General features: G+C 43.3%; 1 protein-coding gene across 1 annotated transcript in view; it reads left to right on the top strand.

The window, feature by feature from the left end:
* Positions 1–25,786, top strand: part of Gna14 (G protein subunit alpha 14) — a 165,305-nt gene that overhangs the window by 104,314 nt on the left and 35,205 nt on the right. The gene's annotated exons all lie outside the window — the stretch shown is intronic.

Raw genomic sequence — 25,786 nt, 5'->3', positions numbered from 1 at the left:
GAAATTGGTGACGTTTGTTGGTGTTGGGAGCCGGCCCTTCTTGGGAACTAAGTGACATTTTTTTATTTTATTTTATTTTATTTTATTTTTTTGTTTTTCGAGACAGGGTTTCTCTGTGTAGCTTTGCGCCTTTCCTGGGACTCACTTGGTAGCCCAGGCTGGCCTCGAACTCACAGAGATCCGCCTGGCTCTGCCTCCCGAGTGCTGGGATTAAAGGCGTGCGCCACATTTTATGAAAGCGGTTCTGATGTCCAAGCTAGCAAAGTGCTCCCATGATGTGAGCCCTCCAAGCTGATATTTGCTTTCTGCCTGTCACCATTGGTCATTAGTGATGCAAATCTCCCATTGAATGAAGGGAAAAGAAAAGGCAAGAAAAGTGGAGGAGGCAAATAGGATTGCCCGGACTACACTGGAACAGATTGGAGTTTATTTTGAGTCCAGATTAGAAATAAGAGTTTAGCCGGGTTCCTATAATTCTAGCACCTGGAAGAGAGAGGCAGCAGGACTGTGGGTTTAAGGCCAGCCTGGGCTACATAGTAACACCCTGACTTTTAAAAATGAAAAAATGTTTTTATTTCAAATAATCAATACTGTATCATGAATGGCGTGGTGGTAAAATGATTCTGTGTCAAATGAAACTCTCATGAATCTATTTAAAAAATGATGTTGATGCTAACAGTGCAGAGCTGTATGAACTTTCCGATGGATAATTTTATCAGCAACTGTGGCACCTGTACTCATGTGTATCGTCTATATATGACTGAGAATATTTCAAAGCAACTAAAGAACTTAAAATTCTACTTATTGGCAATTTTTTACTTAGTACACAATATGCCCCAAATTGTTGATACCTTCACATTGTTGGTTCAACTCACTTATTTACTATTATTTCCTTATAGTCTCAAAGGTCACATGAAGGACTATGTCTTGACTACAGTTTCAACTTCCAACAGTTGTACTAGAAGCATGTAGGGTGAGCTAATATGCAGAAAAGTGGGAGGTGCATGCTAAGTCACTTGGGATGTTGTGGACCTGACGGTGATGACGCTCACATCCATTGCTTTTCAGTACATGTGTCATCTTTTGAAAGAGCATAGTCCATCGACACCCTACGTAGCATCCTAAAATCAGGCTTTCTGTGTAGATTTCAGATTCTTTCAGAGAGGAAATGAGGAGGAAACGGCCTCCTGGTGATTTTCTTCATCTTGTTTTCCCTGGCTGTAGGCTGCAGTTTCTTTGTTGGTCATAGAAGAAGGGTAGTTGGTTGAAGCCTGGGGTTCAGGGGTGGGTTTACAAACAGAACAACTGATGAGAAGGCTCAGGTGTAACCAGTTTTGCTTCCCTTGGAGATATGTGTTTGTGAAACCTAATCAGATTTGGTAGTCAAGACCTCTAGGTTTCAGCTTTTGTTTGGTTTTCCTCATGGTCTCTTACAAGTGCTCTGAGTTCATACTTTAAATAAAAAGGTTTTATGGGGCTCTGACATTCCATCACTTTCTCTTGCTCCTTGGTCTCCACTCTTTTCCATAGGCCATCTCTGCATTATGGTGGTCTGTATTCATTTCTTGGGCTGCAGTGACAACATACCTCAATCAGGGTGCCTAGAAACAAGATCTCTTACAACTCTGGATGCTAAAAGTCAAGGTTAATTGGTACCAACTGGAGGTGCTGTGAAGAAATCCACTTCCCCCTGGAGTCTGGTTATTAGAAGCCTGTGGCCCATGTTGGCTTGTCCACGTGTTACTCCAGTGTCTATATCTGTCAACACATCATGCCCCTGTGTATCTGTGTACTTACATAGTGGTGTCCTCTCTGTCCGCGTTCAAATTTGCCTCTTATAAGGCCACTTGTAATCAAGGATGACCTTAATTACCTCCTAGTGACACCATTTGCAAGTAAGATTGCCCTTTGAGGGGCTGGAGAGATGGCAAGCATTTAAGAGCACTGACTGCACTTCCAGAGGACCCAGGTTAAGTGCCCAGCACCGACATGGCAGCTCACAACTGTCTGTAACTCCAGTTCTACTGGATCCGACACCCTCACACAGACATGCTCATAGGCAAAATACCAATGTATATAAAAATAAATAAATAAAAGAAAATATCAGTTTGTTTTTTTTTTAAAGATTGCACTTTGAAATTCTATATAGACATGATACTTAGTGGCAGTACTGTTCAACAGTGCAGTCTTCGCTGTGTGCAGGGTACATGAGCCAAATCAGTGCTTTCCAGATTGAATTGTACCTGAGTGACATAAGTTGATTAGTGGACAAACTCAAAACCAAAAATGGACTTCTGTTTTATTCTATTACTTGTTTAGGTCATTTTCTTCCATCCTTTCCTTATTGTCTTTCTGTTGTCTGTTATTAATTCTAATAACTTTCTCTGTGAGCTAGTCCTGAATCTGAATATGAAACTGTAATAAAGTCCCATGTTTAAGACATAAAATGAAAATCCGACTGGACTGGCTGTAGTGGTGCAGGCCTGTAACCCCAGCCCTTGGGAAGCGGGGGGCAGGGCGATTATCAGTCAGAGGCCATCCTGGACTGCATAGCAAGTTCTGGGCCAGCCTCAGCTACATACTTCCCTATCCTGTGCTATCTTCTTTACAATATACTGGATAACTTGAAATAATTGTTCAGTTAAACCAAGGACAAAGAAAACCTTAATTAGCTTTTATTTCACAGAATGAAACCTTTCCTTCATTTCTTATTGATGGATACGCCTCTCTATTTTCCATGTCTTGCTGTGTGTGTAGGGGGAAATGTGTGTGTGTGTGTGTGTGTGTGTACACGTGTGCTTGTGTGTGGCTTGTGTGTGTGTGTGTACACGTGTGCTTGTGTGTGGCTTGTGTGTGTGTGTGTGTACACGTGTGCTTGTGTGTGGCTTTGTGTGTGTGTGTGTGTGTGTGTGTGTGTGTGTATGCATGTGTGTGTGTTTTCATAACTGGGAATGCTTAAAAGTATGTGGAAGTGAACTAAAGGCTGTTTCAGAGGGTTTCGAGTGCTCGTGAGATCATTGTACCTCAGATTTGTTGAAATCTTTGCTTTGTGCTTGAAAGATTGCTTATTAAAGAAATTTAGATCGCTATATTTTTTAGCCAACTTGTTTTTAAAATTAAGAGATAGCCTTGGTTACTTTCTTAAAGCTCACATACTTCCTTTAGAGGCATGATTCACATGTATTTGTTCACTCTTTTGATAGGTGTCGACTTTTATAAACGTCTCTCAGTTGTGTTTTATAAACATGTTAGAACGTATGACTCCTGGACTAAATAGTCCACCAGATTTGTTCATTTTCCTCTTGACTTCTCAGTGAAACCAAAAGAGTTCCATGCTTTGTGCTGTCTGTGGCGTTATGAGCTTGGAAGCCTCATCACAGGCCGTCTTGTCTCGCAATAAATGTTTTCATCCTTGAGGTTTGCAGACCTGCCTGGATAGTTAGAAACTGAGCCTCCTAAGGGCAACCCACCTAGCTTCTCATGAGCCCTTTGCTTCTGGATTTGGTGTTTCCTAGGACTAGGGAAGGTTGCCACCATCCCCAGCTGCTTCCCTGCCCTCTAGCCTACAGGAGCTGTGCAGTGTCCCAGGTTCCTGTAACTTACCTCCAGTGAGAGCTCGTCACAGCCATAAAGAAATAAGTTTTTAAAAAAAGAGTTAATAACTAGACATAGGGAAAGTCATAGAAACTCATGGAAATTCCCAGCTATGGAAACACACATACACCCCAAGAAATGGAAAATAGAAATTCATCAATAAGAAATGAAGGAAAGGTTTCATTACTGTGAAATAAAAGCCAATTAAGGTTTCCTTTGTCCTTGGCTTAACTGAACAATTATTTCAGCAAGTAGAAACTCCAGATACATAATCTAGAGCACAATGCCTCTAAAGGTAGGAGGCTGACTTTCCCTTCAGGGAGCATCGACCTCTTACTAGAAGCAATTGCTGAACTCAAAATCTTCCTAACACTCCAAAGACTCTTGAGGACCAACACACATACACATACATGTACACACACACACACACACACACACACACACACACACAATGTTCATACATACATACATACATACATACAAATACACATACATTACCTATGTACCTCCACCTACAGTTCCAGGTCTCAGATCCTGAGAAGTGCCTAAAAGCTTGTGTGAGGAGACCGGGCACAGTTAAGGGAACACAGTCAATTTAAATTTATGTCACATTTTAGCAGGACAGTTTCTCAGGGCTTAGGGTATTTTAAGATCTTTATTTTCTAATTTCTAAAACATCTGTTTAAATATATTTTTCTGTCCCACTTCCTCATCCAATTTGAAAAGTCGGGTTCTGCAAACCTTTGGGAACAGCAAGGCCGATGTTCTAACTTGGGCTGCGGCCCAGAGTTGCTGGTTTTCAGTTAAATGTTAACCTCAGGGCCCTGCTTCCCATGTCCCCTTGGATATTAAAAACCACACAGTATACTTTTACTGAGAACTTGGAGTTCTACCTGGTGTCATAGTAAGAACAACAAATTCTCCACTGGAATCCCAGGCAGAGGTTTAGATTAATCCATGTTCTCCCTAGGGTGGACGTGGCTATCACTTGAAGTGTGTGAGTCTGGGAAATAAAGAATAGGATGATAGCAAGTGGCTTTCTCTGTGTTTTTCATTACAACTAAACCTCACAGCCTTTGAGCCTGATTGGCGAACGAAAAAGTATGAGGACCATTGAACATTGAAACATTAATTTACATAATGTAGGGTACCTTAATTTCTTCTATGAAGTTGCCTTAAAATACTTTGATAACCTGGTTACAAGTGATCATACTGGTGTGGGAGGTGATAATTATATAATTTTAATCTAATTTATGATCATCCTAAATATGAAGGAGAACATGTGAGCTCCCCTCACGCTTGAATAATATTTGAAGAAAACAGCAATATCCATGATGATCATAAAATTTCATGTTAACCCCAAACTCTTTACAACTGCTTCTCCATGACAGCTGTTCTGCTTGGTGCTGGTATGTGGTAGTGGTTGGTGGGTACTGGTGATTGTTGGTGTGTGGGGGGGGGTAGTGGTGGTAGTGGTTAGAAGGTGGTGGTGGTGGTGGTGGTGGGTGGTGGTGGGTGGTGGTGGTGGGTAGTGGTGGTGGGTGATGGTGAGTGGTGGTGAGTGGTGGTGGGTAGTGGTTGGAGAATGGTGATGGTAGTGGGTGGTGGTGGGTAATGGTGGGTGATGGGTGGTAGTGGTTGGAGAATGGTGGTGGTGGTGGATGGTGGTGGTAGGTGGAAGGTGGTGGTGGTTGGTGGTGGGTGGTGGTGACTGGTGGTGGGTGGTGAGTGGTGGTGGGTCATGGTGGGTGGTAGGTGGTGGGTGTTTGTGAGTGGTGGTGGCTGCTGGTGGTTTTTGGGTCGGTCCTTTTCACAGGCTCTCTTCTCTGAACACTAGTGATTTCCTGATGAACACAAGCCAAGGGCTAAATTCCCTGCTTAGGGTTGGTTTGGAGTCCTGCCTGGGTTGAATTGAGATGAGTGTATCCCAGGTAAAAGACTCTAGCAAGCTTTCTTTCTACGTTAAGATCTTTTCTCGAGGCAATGGCATGGAGAAGGGTTGTTTCAAATGAGACATAGTAATGATTCCAAGGGAATCAAATGATTGATCAGGATTTCTGACCCTAAACTGTGTCAGGCACAATTTAGAACACTCTAAAGTAATGTAAAATAATTTTCACATTTATCAATTGCTTTGTATTTTTCCTAAATCAATTTTTAAGATATGTTGGCATGCTCTTCTTGTAATTAGTAAAAAAGATATGGACACCTTTGTCTATCTTGGCCGTTTATAGTGTCTGGTTAGAAACCATTTGCCCATGTGTGAGTGTACCATTTATTAAGGACAGGAAGATAACTGGTCGTTCTGATTTTTTTTTTAAGCACCTCTAATTTCCTAATCATTTGTGTGAGTGGCTATTTGTTGTCCTGGTTTTGTTTCTTTTGCTGAGAAAACACCCTGGCCAAAAGCAGCTGAGGGGGCGAAGGGCTTATTTCCGCTCACGGTTCCAGGTGTGTCAGCTCCACTGTATCAGGAAGTCAAGGGAGTGGGGACTTGAAACAGCTTGTCACATAACAGGCACAGCCTAGAGCAGAGAAAGATGAGTGTGTGCACACTTACTAGGCAGCTTTGTTTGTTAATTCACACACAGTCCAGGGCCCAGCTCAAGAAGTGCTGCTACCCATATTCAAAGTGGGTCTTCCCACCTTGGTTAACTCAATTAAGAAAAATCCTTCACAGGCATGCCCACCGGCCATCTTGATCTAGGAAATCCTGGAGTCTCTCTTCCTAGGTGGTTCTAGGTCACGTTGACAATTAAAACTAATCACCATATTTACTTAATTGTTTGGCTAAAACAGAGCTAGTTGGCCAAAGGTACCTTGCTTGCCTTTTGTTGAAGTCAGTAGAAGTGATTGATGAAAACATGTATGTGAGACCATCACCCTTGCCTGGTGCCCCACAACACCTGCCCCAGACTTTTCAGTTCTGCTTTGTGCTCACATGGACCATCTGTCTTTCCTGCTGGGTTCTGTTGAGGCTTTCCTTCACTTTGATATTGTTTCTCCCCTTCCCTCCCCTCCCGCTCTTCTCACTCTCCTCTCCTGTCCCCTCCCCCTCCCTTGCCCTCCACCCTCCCTTCCTTTCCACTCCATCTTCCCTTCCTTCTCTTCATGATCTGGGTTAGCTGATGTGTGGAGCCCTCTGCAGTGTTAATACTTACTCCTAAGTAAGAGAGTCTTTCTTTCCAAGGTCAAGTTAGCTCTTGATATACTAGAATGTACATGAGCTGGCATACTGTGGGATGGTCTTTATGTCAAATGTGTTGCTGATTGGTCAATAAATAAATCACTGATTGGTCCGTGGCCAGGCAGGAAGTATAGGCGGGACAAGGAGGAGAATAGAGCTGGGAAGTGGAAGGCTGAGGGAAGAGACACTGCCAGCCGCCATCAGGATAAGGAAGATGTAAAGTACCGGTAAGCCACAAGCCACGTGGCAAGGTATAGATTAATAGAAATGGATTAATTTAAGCTGTAAGAACAGTTAACAAGAAGCCTGCCACGGCCATACAGTTTGTAACCAATATAAGTCTCTGTGTTTACTTGATCGGGTTTGAGCGGCTTGGGACTGGCGGGTGAGAGATTTGTCCAGACTGTGGGCCAGGCAGGAAAACTCCAGCTACAAATGGCGTCCAACGTGGTGGCAAGAGTTTCCACCTAAAAACTGAGAAAAAGGATTCTAAAACGGAGCTAAAAACAGCTTCCTAATTGTCTCTCTCAAATGAGCGGCAGCTGCCGGTTTGAGCTACTGGTGGGTTCCTAGTGTGCGCGCTCGACCTGCCGCCATATGGCGGGAATGAGGCCTCTGCAAGTGGCACATTAAGCTACATTGTGGATTTAGCCTTTGCTAGTACAAAACAAAAAAAGAGGTTTCTGGGCTACACGCTGCTTGGATAAAAGCATAGACCCACGATGGCTCCCAGAGCTGGCGGTAAGCATACCGCCGCCATGTTGGGAAGCTGAGGTGGGCGGAGCCAGCAGCCACAGCACCAGCGCCGTTTCAGGCTTAGAAGGCTGCAGTTTAAAGCAATAGGCTCAAGCTAATATAAAAAAATAAGCCACGTAAAGATGGCTACCACACAAAGAATCTGGATTATGTTCTCTTTGATATTTGTAACTAAAGAAAAACATTTGATTACAAAAGCTGTTGAGTTATGCCAAAATGTATATTTTAAAGGTACCTTGACTTCAAAATTTGGATATAAGGATATGTTGCTTTGGAAAGGAGATTCTGCTTTTGTTCCCACAGAAAGCCAGAGGCTATGGATTTGTTCCAGATTAAGACACATCAGGTTTGACCAGCCAAGACCCCCTGAAAGGTCTCCGATGACACCATGGCCCAGATGATCCAACATCCAGAACCGTTTCAAAGCAACTGGCTCAGACGATACAACCTCATGGACTACTCCATAATCCTAAAATATTCTTTGTGTCCCCATAAGATACAGCGCCCCCCTCCAGCAGGAAGTAGTAAGAGAAGCTACGCCCAAATTCCCAAATATACCAAGTTGACTTTGGAGATGTGTAAAGGTTAAAACCTTCCTTTTTAAGAAAAGAAAAGGGGAAGTACTGTGGGATGGTCTTTATGTCAAATGTGTTGCTGATTGGTCAATAAATAAATCACTGATTGGTCCGTGGCCAGGCAGGAAGTATAGGCGGGACAAGGAGGAGAATAGAGCTGGGAAGTGGAAGGCTGAGGGAAGAGACACTGCCAGCCGCCATCAGGATAAGGAAGATGTAAAGTACCGGTAAGCCACAAGCCACGTGGCAAGGTATAGATTAATAGAAATGGATTAATTTAAGCTGTAAGAACAGTTAACAAGAAGCCTGCCACGGCCATACAGTTTGTAACCAATATAAGTCTCTGTGTTTACTTGATCGGGTTTGAGCGGCTTGGGACTGGCGGGTGAGAGATTTGTCCAGACTGTGGGCCAGGCAGGAAAACTCCAGCTACACTGGCATGAAATTAAATCCCTGTCATCTACATCAGTCCTCAAAGCCCTCAGTATGTTTGTCTTCTCCCTCCGTTGAGGAAAAAGTGGCATGTATACTCTTCAGGTGGCCTTTGCTGCCCTCTAGCATGATATAACTTTATGCCTTGACCCTGGAACTGTGATACTGGGCAAGAAGTACCCGGAAGTTCACATGGCAATAGCTTCCTTTCTCCACAGAAGTACTTGGTAGTTAGTAATATCACATTTGAGTTGCAAGATAACCCAGAAACCTTGTGCATCCAGGGGCTCTGGCTCTAGTATAGGGAGCTAGAGACTGATCATGGCCAGTACCTTAGGCTGTTTGGTGAGCTGCAACCTGTCCTCCTGTGAAAGTTAATGACAATGACTGTGAAGCTGAGTGGCCAGGCAGTACTTTTGAAATCTCACTGGACCAAAGGATAAAGCACAAAGGAATAACAGTCCATGGGACTTGGGAGATGGACCAGCCAGTCACTAAAGTACCTACAGTGTATGCATGAGGATCTGAATTTGGATGCCCAGAGCCCACATAAAAGGCTGGCATGGTGGTATGTGCTAATAATCTCAGTCCTTGGAGGATGAAGATAGATCTGAACCTTGTTGGTCAGCAAATACAGCTTAACTGATGAGCTTCAGGTAGAACATGATTAAGGAAAGACACTCAGCATCAACCTCTGGCCCCCATATGTATGTAACACACACACACACACACACACACACACACACACACACACACACACACACACCATGGGGAAACAGCCTGTTTATGAACTAGAAGGGAAACTTAATTTAAAAAAAAAAAATCTCTTTGCCAACCAAGTTCTAAAGTAATTGGAAAATAAGAAACAGAAGTGAAGTATATGGTAATCAGAATAAATCATGATGAGTAGTGTTACTGTTTCTATCCTGCTGTCCTCATCCCAGAATGTGACAGACATACCCAAAAGGGCTGCATGAGTTCTAGAAGACCTCTGTCACCCACAGGGGCAGGCCCAGAACAGAAGAACGGGGTAGAAATGGAAGTACCAGGAGCGTTTGTCAGCTGACATGCCTTCACCTTCAGTCTCCACCTTGGTATCAGCTGTGGCATCCATGGACAGAGCTACACTTTCCACCACTCCATAGACCTCTGCTTGGGGACTATCTTCATTTGGGTTTTTTTTTTTTTTTTTTTGGTTTTTCGAGACAGGGTTTCTCTGTGTAGCTTTGCGCCTTTCCTGGAACTCACTTTGGAGACCAGGCTGGCCTCGAACTCACAGAGATCCACCTGGCTCTGCCTCCCAAGTGCTGGGATTAAAGGCGTGCGCCACCACCGCCCGGCCATTTGGGTTTTTATTGCTGTGAAGAGACACCATGACCATGGTAACTCTTAGAAAGTAAAACATTTCACTGGGGCTGGCTTACAGTTCAGAGGTTCAGTCCACTATCATCATAACAGGGACTATGGCAGCATGCAGGCAGATATAGTGCTAGAGCTGAGAGTCCTACATCTTGCAGGCAACAGGAAAACTAAGACACTGGGTGGTATGCTGAGCATAGGAATCCTCAAAGCCTATCCCCACAGTGACACACTTCCTCCAACAAGGCCATACCCACTCCAACAAAGCCACACCTCCTAATAATGCCACTCCTTATGAGATTATGGGGACCAATTACATTCAAACTATAACATTCTACTCCCTGGACCCCATAAGCTTGTAACAATATCATAATGCAAAGTGCATTTAGTCCAACTTCTGAAGTCCCCATAGTCAATAACAGTCCCAATCTTGTTTCAAAGTCTCTTCTGAGACTCATACAATCTCTTAACTATAATCCACTTTAAAAGCAAAATTAAAAAGCAGATCACATACTTCCAATATACATTGCCATTCCAAAACATGAGGAAAGGAGCATAGTGACCAAAGCAAGACCAAAAACCAGCTGGACAAACTTCAAACTTTGCATCTCCATGCTGATGTCAAAATGCTCCTTAGATCTCCAACTCCATTCAGGTTTGAGTGCAATATACTTCTTTCTCTTGGGCTGGTTTCACTCCCTGTTAGCATCTCTCCTCAGCAGGTATCCCACTACTCTGGCATCTCTAACATCTTGGGTTCTCCAAGGCAAGCCAGGCTTCAACTTCACAGCTTCACGTAATGGCCTCTCTCCTAGGCCTCCACTCAGGGATACACTGACATATATCTGGCCTTAGTGGCTTTATTCCATAACTCCTTTCTTCTATTTCTTAATTCTAAACCCAGAATCATGTGGCCAAAGTTGCCACATTCTGCTGTTTACTGGGGCTGGAACATGGCTGGCCTCAGACTCAGAGATCTGCCAACATCTGCCTTCCCTGTGCTGGGATTAAAGGTATTCTCTACCACACCCAGCTCTAAGCTTTGGTTTCTTTCCACAAATTGGAAATTTAGCTGGGTAGGATCTTGCCCTGAGGTCACCACCTCCTTTATTCCATTTTTTAATCCATTTATCTCTCTGAACACAGGATTTAGATCCCTTCTACTTCCTGGTACTCTTTTTCTCCTCAAAATTTATTTTTTGTAATTTACCCTGTTCATCTTGCTCATTTTCATTATATATCTTCATTAGAGTTAACACTAATATCCATACAACAAAGTCTATACTAGACTGTTTTAAGGTTTCTTCTGTCAATGGAATTAATCCAAAACTCTTCACTTTAGTCTCAGACAGACTCTTTGGACAAGGGCAAAAGGCAGCCACTTTCTTCACCAAAATATCACAAGAAAAAACTCTAGGCAACATGCTAAATTCTTCTCCTCTGGAACCTCTTGAATGAGCCCCTGACAGTTCATCAAATCACACTCAGCCCCACTGTCATCCATGCTCCTACTAGTGTGGCCCATTAAGCAATGCTTAAAACATTCCACTGTTCTTATAACCCAAAGTACCAAAGTCCAAATTCCTCCAAACACAAACATGGTTAGGCCTGTTACAGCAATAGCCCACTCCCGGTACCAACTTCTGTCTTAGGGTTTCAATTGCTGTGAAGAGACACCATGACCATGGCAACTCTTAGAAAGTAAAACATTTAATTGGGGTGGCTGGCTTACAGTTTCAGAGGTTCAGTCTGTTATCATCATCATGATGAGCATGGCAGCATGCAGGCAGACCTGGTGCTGGAGTTGAGAGTGCTACATCTTACAGGCAACAGGAAGTCAACTGATCCACTGGGCAGTATCCTCAAAGCCCACCCGCACAGTGACACACTTCCTTCAACAAGGCCATACCCACTCCAACAAAGCCACACCTCCTAATAGTGCCACTCCTTATGAGATTACAGGGGCCAGTTACATCAAACTACCACAAGGACCCTAAACACTCTGCCACTAGAAAGAGGGTGAGTCCATGCCAGGCACAGTATGCCAGATTCTGGATCTTCTAATGTGGATTCTCTCAGGTGCCCTACTTCATAGACCTCAAGGTTTATGGAAGTTAAGTAATTTCTCCAAAGTCACCCATCAAGGCTGAATAGAGCCCAGGTGGCTTGATAACCAGGCCAACTTCTCACAGCTATCCTCCCTTCATGCCTCTCAAGTGTGGGTCAAAGCCACTGGCAGCATTAGCTCCTATAAAGTTTGACTGTGAAGACAGCCAGTGATGTGAATGCAGGTTGTCTCAAGACCTAGGTTCTCAGCCCACCTGGTGAGTTCCTTTCTCGCCAGCTGGTACCTGGCCACTTTCCATGGCCATCTCTGCCAGTGCTGTCTCTGTTCGTGCTCCCACCAGGGCATATGTAGTCAAAGGACCCAGAGTGCTCCCAGGGAGAGGACTGAGCAGCTTTCTGTGGAGCAGGATGGACATGGCTAAGGAGAGAATGTTTCTTCTTTCATTTTCCTAAGAGCTAAACTCACTGGGAATTACTGGAGATTTATTTTCCAAATTGGAACAATCAAAGCACAACAATGAATTTTTAGCCAGTGCCAGGAAAGAAAAAATAAAGCTGGAAGAGTATATTCTTTTTTTTTTTATTATTCTTTTTTTTTTATTTTGCAATACAATTCAGTTCTACATATCAGTCACGGATTCCCTTGTTCTCCCCCCTCACGACCCCCTCACCTTCCCCCCAGCCCACCCCCCATTCCCACCTCCTCCAGGGTAAAGCCTCCCCCGAGGACTGAGATCAACCTGGTAGACTCAATCCAGGCAGGTCCAGTCCCCTCCTCCCAGGCCGAGCCAAGCGAACCTGCATAGGCCCCAGGTTTCAAACAGCCAACTCATGCAATGAGCACAGGACCCGGTATATTCTGATGGTGATATAAAAAGTGGGAGTATTCAAATGCTTGCTTTTAAGAGAATGAGGTGAGACTGTATATATTTATATAGAATCAGCATCAGAATATAGTCTACATTCTAATTTGCTTCCTGTTACTATAATAAAACATTTTAACCAAAAACAAATTAGGGAAGGAAAAGGTTTGTTTCAGCTTACACTTCCAGGTAACAGTCCATCACCGAGGGATGTCAGAACAGGGACTCAAGCGGGGACTGAAGGGGAGCCATGGAAGAGTGCTGCTCACTGGTGTTCTCTCTCTCTCTCTCTCTCTCTCTCTCTCTCTCTCTCTCTCTCTCTCTCTCTCATTCCCTGGCTCATACTCAGGTATCTTTCTAAGTCAGCCCAGGCCCACCTGACTAGGGTAAACATTCCCGTATCAATCATTGGTCAATAGACTCCCCCACAGGCATGACCACAGGCCAGTCTGACCTTGGTAATCCAGTCATTGATGTTCCCTCTTGCCAGGTGACTCTAGGTTGTGTTAAGTTGACAGTAACAATTACACAACGTAGCAGGCACAAGAGAAGGAAGTTGTAGGAAGTGCACGTGTATGAAGTGACAAGAGCTGGGCTGGTGGCTGAGGCAGGAGAGTTACAAGTTCAAGGGCTGCCTAGGTTACAGCCTGAGTTCAAGGTCAATCTGAATAACTTTGTGAGAACCTGCTTTAAAAAAACAGCACCAACATAATGGCTGGGAATGTACCCAGCATGCTCAAGTCCGGGAATGCACCAGTGTGGAGCACCTGACCAACATGGTCAAGTCCAGGAATGCACCCAGTGTGGAGCACCTGACCAGCATGCTCAAGTCCGGGAATACACCAGTGTGGAGCACCTGACCAGCATACTCAAGGCCAGGAATGTACCAGTGTGGAGCACCTGACCAGCATGTTCAAGACTGGGAATTCACCAGTGTGGAGCACCTGACCAGCATGCTCAAGTCCGGGAATGCACCAGTGTGGAGCACCTGACCAGCATGTTCAAGACTTGGAATTCACCAGTGTGGAGCACCTGACCAGCATATTCAAGGCCAGAAATGCACCAGTGTGGAGCACCTGACCAGCATGCTCAAGGCCAGGAATGTACCAGTGTGGAGGACCTGACCAGCATGTTCAAGACTGGGAATGTACCTAGTGTGGAGGACCTGACCAGCATGCTCAAGGCCAGGAATGCACCAGTGTGGAGCACCTGACCAGCATGCTCAAGACTGGGAATGCACCCAGTGTGGAGGACCTGACCAGCATGCTCAAGACTGGGGATGCACCAGTGTGGAGGACCTGACCAGCTTGTTCAAGACCAGGAATGCACCCAGTGTGGAGCACCTCACCAGCATGTTCAAGGTCTGGAATGCATCCAGTGTGGAGGACCTGACCAGCATGCTCAAGGCTCTAGGTTCTGTCCCCAGTACTAAAATAAACAGTTACTCTATATTACTTTTTCAGGAAGGAGCGAGCAATTGTGGAAGTGATTAACTTTGGGGAGTGTGTCTGAAAGGTGGAGTAGGAGGGATAATCTAACTATTAATTTTCTATCCTATTCAAATGTCTTCTAAAATGTGAATTAAGTTTATCTCAGCACAATTACATAAATCCCCTTTCTTCTGTATTAAAATCTTTCTTCTGTATTAAAAATGAAAAGTAAATTTGACCTCTTAAGTTTAACATAAGCATCAGTAGCTTAAAATTTAATCACAGTGACTAAAATCCCTTTAATGCTTCAACAGTGACCTCCAATTTGGACGACCCAATCTGGGTGTTCCATCATCCCAGAGCCTTTAAATCACAAGGGGTCAGCAAATAAATAGACCTACATCCTGAAGGTTTGTCCTGTCCTGGTTTTCACTGGTCCTCCTGAAGCCTGTTCAGAGAGTGCAGTGGGAATTATAATTGTGCCTTTTTGTGGCTATGAAGTTGGGTAACTTGGCTGAGTTACTGCCTCTAATCTTGCTTCCATGTTTATTAACAAAGGAGCTGGACCAGATGGCCTGAACTTTTCCTATTTAGGGAATGTAGATTCTATCTTAGAATTAGAAAATAATACAGTAAGAATAATCTGGGAATTCATGAGATTAGGGTCATTTTGTGAAGATATCCTCTACTCCTTCTTGCTTAAAAAATAATTTTTGAAATAAAAAAATGTCTGGTACCCTGTCTTGGGGCTTGATTTCAATTTTGCTAAGAAATCTTTTAAAAATATTTGTTTCCTATATATTTATTTTATGTGATTGGGTGTTTTGCCTGCTGGTATGTCTGTGTTCCATCTGAAGGTAATGCCCAAGGAGGCCAGAAGAGGGCATTAGATCTCCTGGAACTGGAGTTAGAGAAAGTTGTTAATTGCATTGTGGGTTCTCCAAATCAAATCTGGGTCCGCTAGAGGAATAGCCAGTGCTCTTAACTGAGGAGTTGATCACTCCAACCCTGAGAAATCTTGTTAATATGGCAAGAACCTAGCACTCCCTTAGCTTGGCTGGTTATGAGAGCACTTCTCCCCACAGCGAACACACACACACACACACACACACACACACACACACACACACACACACACACTCACTGAGTGCTGGGTTTTATCATTTACAGATCTTCTAGGAACTCTGGAGCATCCCCAGATATTATGGCTGCTCTCTTCTCTCTCCTCTCTGTGCATGCTCTCAGCCTCACTCCCCACATAACTGCTAATTATAACCTCTGAGCCTGATATAGAAAGGACCAAAGAGAACATTCCATCTCTGTCCCTTAGGCTGTCCCAGGGGTATCTTGGATCAGAGATGGAGGTTTACTCCTTGGTGAGATGCCCAGGGGCCACCGGATGGGAACTAAACCTGGCTTTTCAGAAGGACAGGTCTGAGGACAGGGTGCTATGGGCAGAAGAACATGGGACATTAGTACCATGTTCTAGCTCATCTATTTAAATTTGTCCAAAGATTTTTGGTTAATGCAGAAATCAAATACTCATTATATCTAAGGTTTTCTAAAGAAATCAGAATCCCTCTACAGAAACCAAAATCCATAGATGCCCAAGTCTCTTACATAAATGGAGTAGTCTGCATGCAGCAGACATGCATCTTCCTATACACTCTAAATCTTACCCACGATCGCTTACCCAATAATATGGCACACATGATCTAGACGCAACTTAGACTGTATTGCTTAAAGAATAATGACAAGAAAGAGTTCTGTGTACTGCTCAGTACTCATTTTTTCTGAATATTTTCAAGTGTGAAACTGAAGGATATAGAAGGTGTTTGACAGGGGATGCCTCCTGAGCAACCCTGGAGAAGTGCAGAGGACTGGAGTGTCTGCTAGGTCAAGTCAGCTCTTGTCCCGCATGATTATGACAGGTGAAGGCTGAAGAGGTTGGGGATGTGCCCTAGGCAGGTGAAGAGGAACACTGGACAGCATCCCTCGGGGTGTCCTGCTTGCACTGTCAGGGGTCAAGTGACAAGGCCTTGTGTATACACTTGAGCTTGCTAGAATGGAAGATCATTCTAGAGAGATGGAAGACACACTTTAAAAATGTTTTTAATTCATGTTTTCTCAAAGGGAGTTAATTTTTCTTTTTTAGTTACTTTTCCCCTCAGCTCTTTTACAGAAAGATTTACAGGCACAATGAACTTATCATTAACATCTTGTGGTTCCCTCTCTTTTGGTCTCACTTTCTTCCCCTCCTCTCCCCTTCCCTCTTCTCCCCTCCCCTCCCCTCTGTCCATATCTTCCTGTCTGTCCTCCTTTCTCTCTCTCTCCCACACACATGCACACGTACAAAACACACACATACCTTTTGAAAACCTAAGCACTAGTCAGCTATGACCACCATGATGTCACCCTAAGTATCCCTCTGTGTCCTCCTTAGAACCAGGGTATTATCCTGCATCACCACAAATGCCTCTGTCACACCTAAGAAGATGTAGTTGATAGCTGTGATATTTTCTGATACCATCTGAACAGTTAAAAATCCCCCACGTACTTTCCTTTTCAATCCAGGAACGAAGCAAGCATCCAGCAAGCATTCCGTTGTGATTTCTACTTATTTTCCTGTAGTATAACTTTCGTGCTTACTCGTCTTTCTGTCTCTGGTGGTACAGGCATTTCTGAGGCATTCAGGTCATTTATACTACAGAAACTCATGATCAGAAATTGTAGTCTCATAGTGCAACATTTACAGGAAAAGTATGTGTGAGAAACCTCATCTTGTTGGCGATAGAGCGGTTAATTTTTTGTTTGCTGGTTGGTTTTGTCTTATGTATACTAGCCTGCCCCAGACTTACTGTGTAGCTAGGGACGACCTTGAACTCTTGATTTTTTTCTGTTTCACAACCCCTTAATGTTGGGGTTACAGGTGTCTGCCACTCACACCTGGCTGGTGGTTAATTTCATGCACCACCTTCACAGAATAGCAGCTAAAGCATGATTTCTAAGTATGCCTGTGAGGGCATTTCCAGAAGTGACTGACATTTGCTTTGCTAGCTAGACTAAGTAAAGATCCCCACCACTAGTATGGGAAGCACCATCTGATAACAGAAAGGTAGAGAAAGGTGAATTCACATCAAACCGGACATCCATCTCTGCAGACAAACATCAGTACTGCTGATTCTTCAGTTTGTGGGTCAAAACCAAGACACCATGAGCCCCTGCGTCCTCTGGCTTGACAGGCAGACTAAAGCGTACCACTGGTTCGGTTCCAGCTTCCATTTGCAAACAGTAAACCATAGGGTTTCTTGGTTTCCCTAACAACACAAGCCAATTCCTATAACCAGTCAGTCAGTCTGTCTGTCTATCTCTGTCTTTCTCCTTTTTTCTTTCTTTCTCCCCTACCTCTGTTTCTTTCTCTATACTCTATCTTCTCTTTCTTCAATGTCTTCCACAGGGAAGAGCACACCATTTGGCTATCCAATATCACATGGTCGACCCTGAAAACATACATACAAGTAACATTGTACAGATTGAGAAGGCTGAATTTATGTATTTAGGAATATATATATATGTATCATATATGAATATAAGAACAATTACTGAAAAAAGAGGCCATGAATTTGAAAATGAATAAGAAAGGATATATGGAAGAGCTTTGAGGGAGGAAAGAGAAGGGGGAACTTAGATAATTATATTAGTCTCCAAGAATAAAATAATCTTTAAAAAACAACAAAAAAACATTGTACTGGATACTCAGCTTTGTGACTGTTCTGAAGATCAGTAATTTGTGTGCTATCCACAATTTTCTATAGCAATATCTTTTTTTTTTCTTCTGAAAACCCAATAGGTCTCAAAAATTTAGTATAGAATTATTGCTTCTACCACCCAAATTTGGACATAGAGACTCTGACATTTGTAACTCCCATAGTCGTAGGAGCCTTATTTACAATAGCCAGATGATAAGAACAATCCAGAGGTCCATAGACAAAATGCAGTATGTACACACAACAGGATATTATACTGCTTTAAAATGAAATTCAGTTCTAGCTGTTGCTGAGCATGAACACATCTTGGAAACACACTCAGTAAAGTAAGCCAGAGAAGAAAGGACAAAATACTGTCCTGTGCTAAGCCCCTAAAGTCAGAAAGGAGAGCAGGGATTGCTTGGGAGAGGAGATGAGAATGGGCGGTGGGTAGTTGCTGTTTATTGGTGGGCACCCAGTTTCTGTGTACAAAGGTTCTAGAGAGGTCTGATAGTGATAATTACCCCTGAACTGTATAGTTAAAAGGGCAAGCTGTATGTTAGGTTTATTTTGTCAGAAAGAAAACTCACCAGGTTCTTATTCTTTTTATTTTAATATAGTATTACAATTATTCTTTGCATATGTGTGTGTGTGTGTGTGTGTGTGTGTGTGTGTGTGTGCGCGCGCGCGCGCATGTGTGTGTGCGTGCATGTGGAAGCCAGATGTCAACCTTGGATATCATTGATTGGGAGCTATGAGGTAGTTGATAATAAGGGTCTAGACTCACCAGGACACATGCTTCTGGTCATGCCTGTAAAGGAATATCTGGACTAAGTTGGACACGTCTGTGAGGGATTGTTTAGATTATGTTAAGTGAGGCAAGAAGACCTTTCCCAAATGCTGGACAAAGAAACAGGAGAAAGTGACCTGAGCACCAGCCTTCCTCAGTCTCTGCTTCCTGATTGCTGATGCCATGTGACCAGCTGCCTCAGGCTCCTGATGTCATGACTTCTCCACCGCCAAGGACTGAACTATGGGCCAAAGTCAACCCTACCTCCATTAAGCTCACATAATACATTCCAAGTATTTTGTCATGGCAACAAGAAGAGTAGCTAAGCCAGGAGGAAATTTGTACAGGATTGGGGTTACTCCTATGATAAACCTGACTATACAGTTCCTTTGCTTTTGAAATTGTTTTATGGGAGGCATGTGGAAGAACTGAGGATTTCAGGCTATAGAAGCATGGAGCCCAATAAGGAGAGTAGAACGGACCATTCAGGTGGGAGTTTAGAAGCCCAGAATGTCAAAAGAATCCCAGACCATGGAGACATGGTCCATGAAGTTGAGAAGGAAGCAAAGCCTCTGTTGAGGACTGGGCTAGAGGCTGTTTCTGTGATACCGATATTTAATCTGCTCAAGTCCTGAGAACTTAAGTGAGGCTTAATTCAAGAGTAGTAGAATAATTTCCTTGGTAAAAGATATTTCAGAACAGTATATAATTCAGGCTATGGCATGGCTACTTCCCAGTATTCGTCTTCAGATCTAGACTGAAAAAGCAAAATGTGGAAGAAGAAGAAAAAAAAGGGACGTTCTAGTGAGGGAAAATTGTGTGGGCAAATTTAAAATTTCCGGGAAGAAGAGTGGAGATAAGAAAGCATCATCAATTGTTAGAAGGAAACCTCACACTTTTCACTGAGACAATAGGAAAGTTATCCTGAAGGCAAGACCCATAAAAGGCTCCCACTTATAAAAATGCAAATTTAGGTCAAATGAGAAAGCCCAAAATGATAATACCACAGCAGGGATTTCCTGTTCTCAAAAGAATGCTTAGGAAAGTGATTTTGTCATTGAACCACCAAGGCATCCAGAGGTTGCTGTTGCTGAGGTCCAAAGCAGCAGAACTTGGCTGTGTCATCTATGTGTCCCTGGTTTTGCAAGCATGAAAGATGCAAGTGAAAAATGTCACTGAGTCTTGTTCCATGGTTTCAGAGAGCCCCCGAGGCCGGGCCATGTGTAGCAGGATTAGACTTTCGGCAAGGACACCTCGAGAGGCTACTGCGTAAACCTATGAAGATGAAGTCTAGGTTGTAACGAAGAACTGAGGATGTTAAAGATGCCAGAACTGCGAGACACCTACTGAGAAAAGCTGAAGGCACAGAATGAAGCCAACTCAAGAGTATGTGTGCTACGGACAGTAGAGCTGGAGAGACGGGGCTACCCAAGTCCTCAGAGCCTAGAGGAGGTTGTTACAAGCTCCAGAAGCCAGACATGGAGCTGCATGATTTGCTGTTTTCCCTGCTGGTCTATGGTCTTGTTTTAATCTGATCATTCCTTGTTATGACTGTTTCTTCCCTTGGAGTGGGATTGCTAATTCTGTGCCATTGTATATTGGAAGATATAAATTGTTTTATGTTGGTTTGCTATAGGCACTCACAGTCAAGTGATTGCCTCCAGTCTAGTTGAAATATGCACTCAAGACATTTAAAAGGCCTGTTAAAGACTATGGGAGTGTTGAAGTTAGACTGAATGCATTTTCATTAATAGATGGCCATGAGCCTAGAAGACAATGAGTGAAACTTATGGCTTAAACGTGTTTTGGTGTCAAGCTGAAAGGGGTGGTCTTGTGGTGATTGATTAATATTGATAGTCAAGTTGACCAGCTCTAAAATCATTTAGGAGATAAACCTCTGCCCAAGTTTGTGAGGGACTATCTAGATTAGGTTAGCTTCTGGGCATGTCCGTGAAGGATTGTCTAGATTCTGTTAATAGGCATGGGAAGACCCATCCTAACTGCAGGACAAATAAAAAGGAGAAAGGGGGCTGACACCAGAATTCATCACTCTCTGCTTCCAGACTGCTGATGCCATGGGACCAGCTGCTTCAAGCTGCAGATGCCCTGCCTTCCCCACCATGGTGGACTAGATCCAGGAACTATGAACCACAATCATCTCTTTCTCTCCCAAGTTGGTTCTGGTTAGGTGTTTTGTCTCAGCAATGGGAAAAGTCACCAAGAAAAGCCAACTACTTTATTTTTTGAGACAGGGTCTCTCTCTGGAACCTGGGGGTCACAAATTAGAATAGCTGACTGAGCCCCAGGAATCTCTCTATCTTCACCTCCTCAACACTGGGATTACAAAGCATGTGCCATCAGTCCTGGTTCTTTTTTTGTTTTTTATTTTAAACATGATCTGGGGTTAGAATTCAGGTCCTGTTGCTTGAAAGACAACCACTTTACTGACTGAGCTCTCTCTGTCCTTTCTAGTTACTCTTTTGATGGCAGGCATTAGTCAGTCGAAGCCTTGTCAAACTATTCATATGATTCTTACTATTTTTTTAATTGCTTTCATGCTTTTTGGCACAGGCTGTTTCAGGCCAATTTGCTTCTCCTCTGCCCTGTCTTAAACACAGCCATTTCTCCAAGGAGACTTGGTTCCTTCTACAGAGGACATATAATAATCAAAGTCTCCATGAACTCATTGCTGCTTGGCTATTATATAACTCTTGCCCTTTCTATGGACAGAGATCAGAAGACATAAACATGAAGGCATATACACAAGCACACATACATAATACATTCATACATGCAGAAACAAATGTACACGTCTCAGACATTTCTTATTTAAATACAGCATCACTATTTCCCCACCTTGCTTTGTCCCAGACCATATTTATCTCTCCTACAGTGAAACCTAGATCACAAGACCGTCACTAAGCAAGACAGTTTCAGATTTATCACCTCCATCATCACAAGCTACTTTAAAACAAAGAGAATCGACATCACATTTTCTGATGCTTAGCAGTGCTAAATGTACATTCCGGTCTTATTTCCCTCCTCTAATTAGTGGGTCTGGAGGGTGAGACCGAGGTCATGGTAGTAGTGACTGGTGTTGGGAAGGCTATAATGAGAACAGAACAAGAGGCATGAGGGAGGATCCAAGAGATTTTCCCAGCATTTGAGACTTTCACATGACTGAATCCACTAAAAAAAAATGAGGGTGCTAAGGAAGAGACAAAACATAAGACACACACACACACACACACACACACACACACACACACACACACACACCAAAAAAAGGGCAGAATATAATTTTTTAATTGTTGGAATAATGCTTTGTATTCCTCCTAAAGCAAGAAACAGTGCATGCAATTAGAGCCAGTGAGAACCGGGGGAGAGACAGCTGTTTTTTATGAATCTGAGTAAGGTTCTATGGGGTGTGGGGGTAGGGCTCAGTTGTTCTTGGCTTTGATGGTGACATTTTCTCAGTTGTGGTATTTGATCCAGCATACATGCTCTACATGGTTGTTCTTTGGAAATGAGGAATTGATTTATTTTTAAAAGGTTTTCCTGCCTGTGGCAGAGAACCAAAAATCTCTTTCAAGTCGTGGAAATAGCTTCCCTTTGAGACCTAACCTCTCTGTCACCACAGGGAGCCATTGGGACCGCAGAGCAGTGGAAGCCCCAGGCTTTCTCCTTGGGACTTCAGTGAGCTGTTTGTCCTGCTCCCAAAAGCAAGCTGTTTGTCCTGCTATGAAACACCATATTGTGATGTCTAAGAGGAAAGTGAGACCAAAGCCATGGGCATGGGATTCACAGAGAGGTGTCCTTAAGGACTAGGGTGGCAGTTATGGCCTGAAAACTTGTCAGTTACGTGACCCCACTCAACTGAGAAGTGGGAATGAGCCCCCTTTTTGTCGCCTCATTTAAAACATGTGTTGTCTGAGCTGCAGAATGGAGCTCCGGGTGACTTATAAGAGGCTCTTCTAAGAGCGCTGTGATGTCAGGATAAGTGATTAGGGGTCTTCCTTAGGGGTGGCAGAAGACATCTGAAACCCAAGGGACAGGCGTCAGATGAGCCCTAGCTTTTTGCTGTCCAGCCCCGAGCCTGACAGCTCCACAGGGCTGTTGGGTCCCAGAAAAGGCTCCTAGTTGGAGTCTGGGTTTGTTGTAAGCATAAAATATAAACTGGGTTTCAAAGACAACATAAACAAAAGTGTAACAATGCACATGAATAATTTTTACATTGGTTTTCTTTGGGAATTATCTTTTAGGTATGTTGGGTTTAAATGTTTTATTAAAATAAACTCTTTTATTTCTTTTTATATTTTTAAGTAACATGCTAGGGAATATTACTTTAAGGTGTGTTACTTTTGTTTATATTGCATTTGTTTAACTCTGTGAAGCTGTGATACTTTGCCTGTGTAAAACTCCTGATGGTCTAATAGAGAACAGAACAGCCAATAGCAAGGCAGGAGAAAGGATAGGTGGGGCTGGCAGGCAGAGAGGATAAATAGGAGGAGAAATCTGGGGAGAGAGATCTAGAGGAAGTAGTAGCCAGAGGAGGAGGAAGAGACCAGGAGCTGGCCACCCAGCTACACAGCAAGCCACGGAGTAAGAGTAAGATTTATAGAAGTAAGAGAACAGGAAAGAGCCGGGCGATGGTGGCACACGCCTGGAATCCCAGCACTCGGGAGGCAGAGGCAGGTGGATCTCTGTGAGTTCGAGGCCAGCCTGGTCTACAGAGCTAGTCCAGGAAAGGCTCCAAAGCTATAAAGAAACTCTGTCTCGGAAAGAGAGAGAGAGAGAGAGAGAGAGAGAGAGAGAGAGAGAGAGAGAGAGAGAGAGAGAACAAGAAAAGCCCAGAGGCAAAAAGTAGATGGGTTAATTTAGAATTAAGAAAATCTGACTAGAAACTAAACCAAGTTAAGGCTGGGCATTCATAATTAAGAATAAACCTCCATGGGTGATTTATTTGGGAGCTGGGTGGGCTGCCCCCCCCCCAAAAAAAGAGAAAAAACAACCAACAACAGACTTACTTAAAAATGTTAAGCTTAACAAATGGCTCTTATTTGATATCTATCAGGTAGAGTTGACCTCACAAATTTCACATGAAGGGGGGAAATTAGAGCTGAAGCGATGGCTCATTGGTTAGGAGCACAAACTACTCCTCCTTTGGTTCCCAGGACCCACGAGCAGTGCACAACTGCCTATTACTCTCATTCCGAAGGATCTGAGGGCTTCTGGCCTCTTCTGGCATGTACTCAAAAGCATAAACACACACACACACACACACACACACACACACACACACACACACACACAAATATACACAAAATTATAACAAAAAATAAAAATCTTTTTAAAGAAATAACAAAGAAAATGTATTTGTTACTATGGACCTCTCACCTAGGTAAAGGAAGGGAATTCCTTTGGTCGTGTGTGCTCCTATAGGATGATGGATTTCAAAGCTACAGAAATACAGGGCAGAAGTAGTAGCCCCTTTCTTCCACTGTAGTGCTTTTTCTGTTGGAAAGCCACATACTGGCTTCTGTCCCTCCCTCTCAGATCTGAAGATTTCTGACTAATGGTTTGTGACTCAAAACGTGCAACTTACTCCTCATTGGTTCATTCATTTGCCCACCCATTTATTCATGTTAACATTTTATTTTTAATTCATACATAGTTTTGTGTGCTCACAGTGCAAGGAAGAATTATGATTTAACCTGGCTTTAAAATTCTTAGTCTGTAGGGAGATAGAAGAGAAGAGCTGGCCTCGGAGACCTAGTGATTTATAATATGCGGCTATGAGGCCTAGTCTGAGAGCTGTGCAAAATGTATTTAGGCCAGGAGAAAGGCCACTAACACTTGGCTTGGTTTTGGGATAATTCATAACTTGATGATTCATGCTGTTGTTCAGAGAGGCTTCGCCAAGTTTAATTAAAGAGATTAAAAAATAACAAATACAAACATTGAAAGATTCAGCCTATTTCAAAAGAACTTTATTATAAGTAAAAAAAAACTTTTTCCATCTAAATATGTCTATTTATGCCTTCACGTATAGTCTGTTCACTAAACTACACCCTTGACCAGACTTTCCAACAATGTGTGTGTGTACTGTATATTGATGCTGTAACTGGAGCTTGACTTACATCGGGAGAGGGTCCCCTGAGACCCTCTACTTTGAACCTACATCTCTAATGCTATATCCTCTCAGGTGTCAGTGAGCACAAAGATCAGGGGCTTTTGGATTTTGAGAACCTGATTAATGAGAACTTTTATTCTAGGACTCCATAGCTCAGAGTCCATGGCCTCCTCCAACAAAGGCATCGAAGTGAATGTGGGCTTGTTGTATGTGGTTGGTTGTTGTGATGGTGGTGCCAGTAATTCCCTTTGTGTCGGGGATGGCCATATTTTGCTCCTTCTCTTGGTTAGGAACAGGCTGCGAACTTGATGATGAATGAGGCTTTGGGGAGCTCCTGCCTCTACAAGCAGTTTTGTCTTTTGAAAGAGTACTCTGTGATCTTGTGAGGTAGCCAAACAGGCTGAAATTTTACAAAAAGCAGGTTCCCTGTGAGAGCAGGTCCCACACAACAGAGATGTAGTTTGTATAGTCTGGAGGAAATGGTCGAATATTTAAGACTTTAAAAAATGACAATGTTTATTAGGGCCCGTGAAAAGAGTTTCTCATGGAGGGTGGTGAAGAAGATTTGTTTCTATTACTCATGACACAAGCTGGCTATGATGGAAATTGTTTAAGTTCTTAGTTCTCGGCAGTAAACTTAAGGAAAGTGGGTGATGAAGCCTGTTCAGTGGATACTCTGAGGCCAGACTAGATAGGGCGGTTGATAGAACCTTCCAAGAGGTCAGCATGCATACTGGTTTCTATACACAGCCCACCTGCTGCTTTCTGAATTGGAATACTGGCATTGTGGCCTATGTGGGATGTATGTTCCTATGCTCTGACTCAGCCAGTCAGGTATTACCGAATTTCTACAA

The sequence above is a fragment of the Peromyscus californicus genome, unplaced genomic scaffold, assembly GCF_007827085.1.
Source record: "Peromyscus californicus insignis strain IS unplaced genomic scaffold, ASM782708v3 Scaffold_4__1_contigs__length_199733344, whole genome shotgun sequence".
Classification (NCBI taxonomy): domain Eukaryota; kingdom Metazoa; phylum Chordata; class Mammalia; order Rodentia; family Cricetidae; genus Peromyscus; species Peromyscus californicus.
Note: the sequence above shows the minus strand (reverse complement) of the source record. Positions and strands in the feature narration are given on the sequence as shown.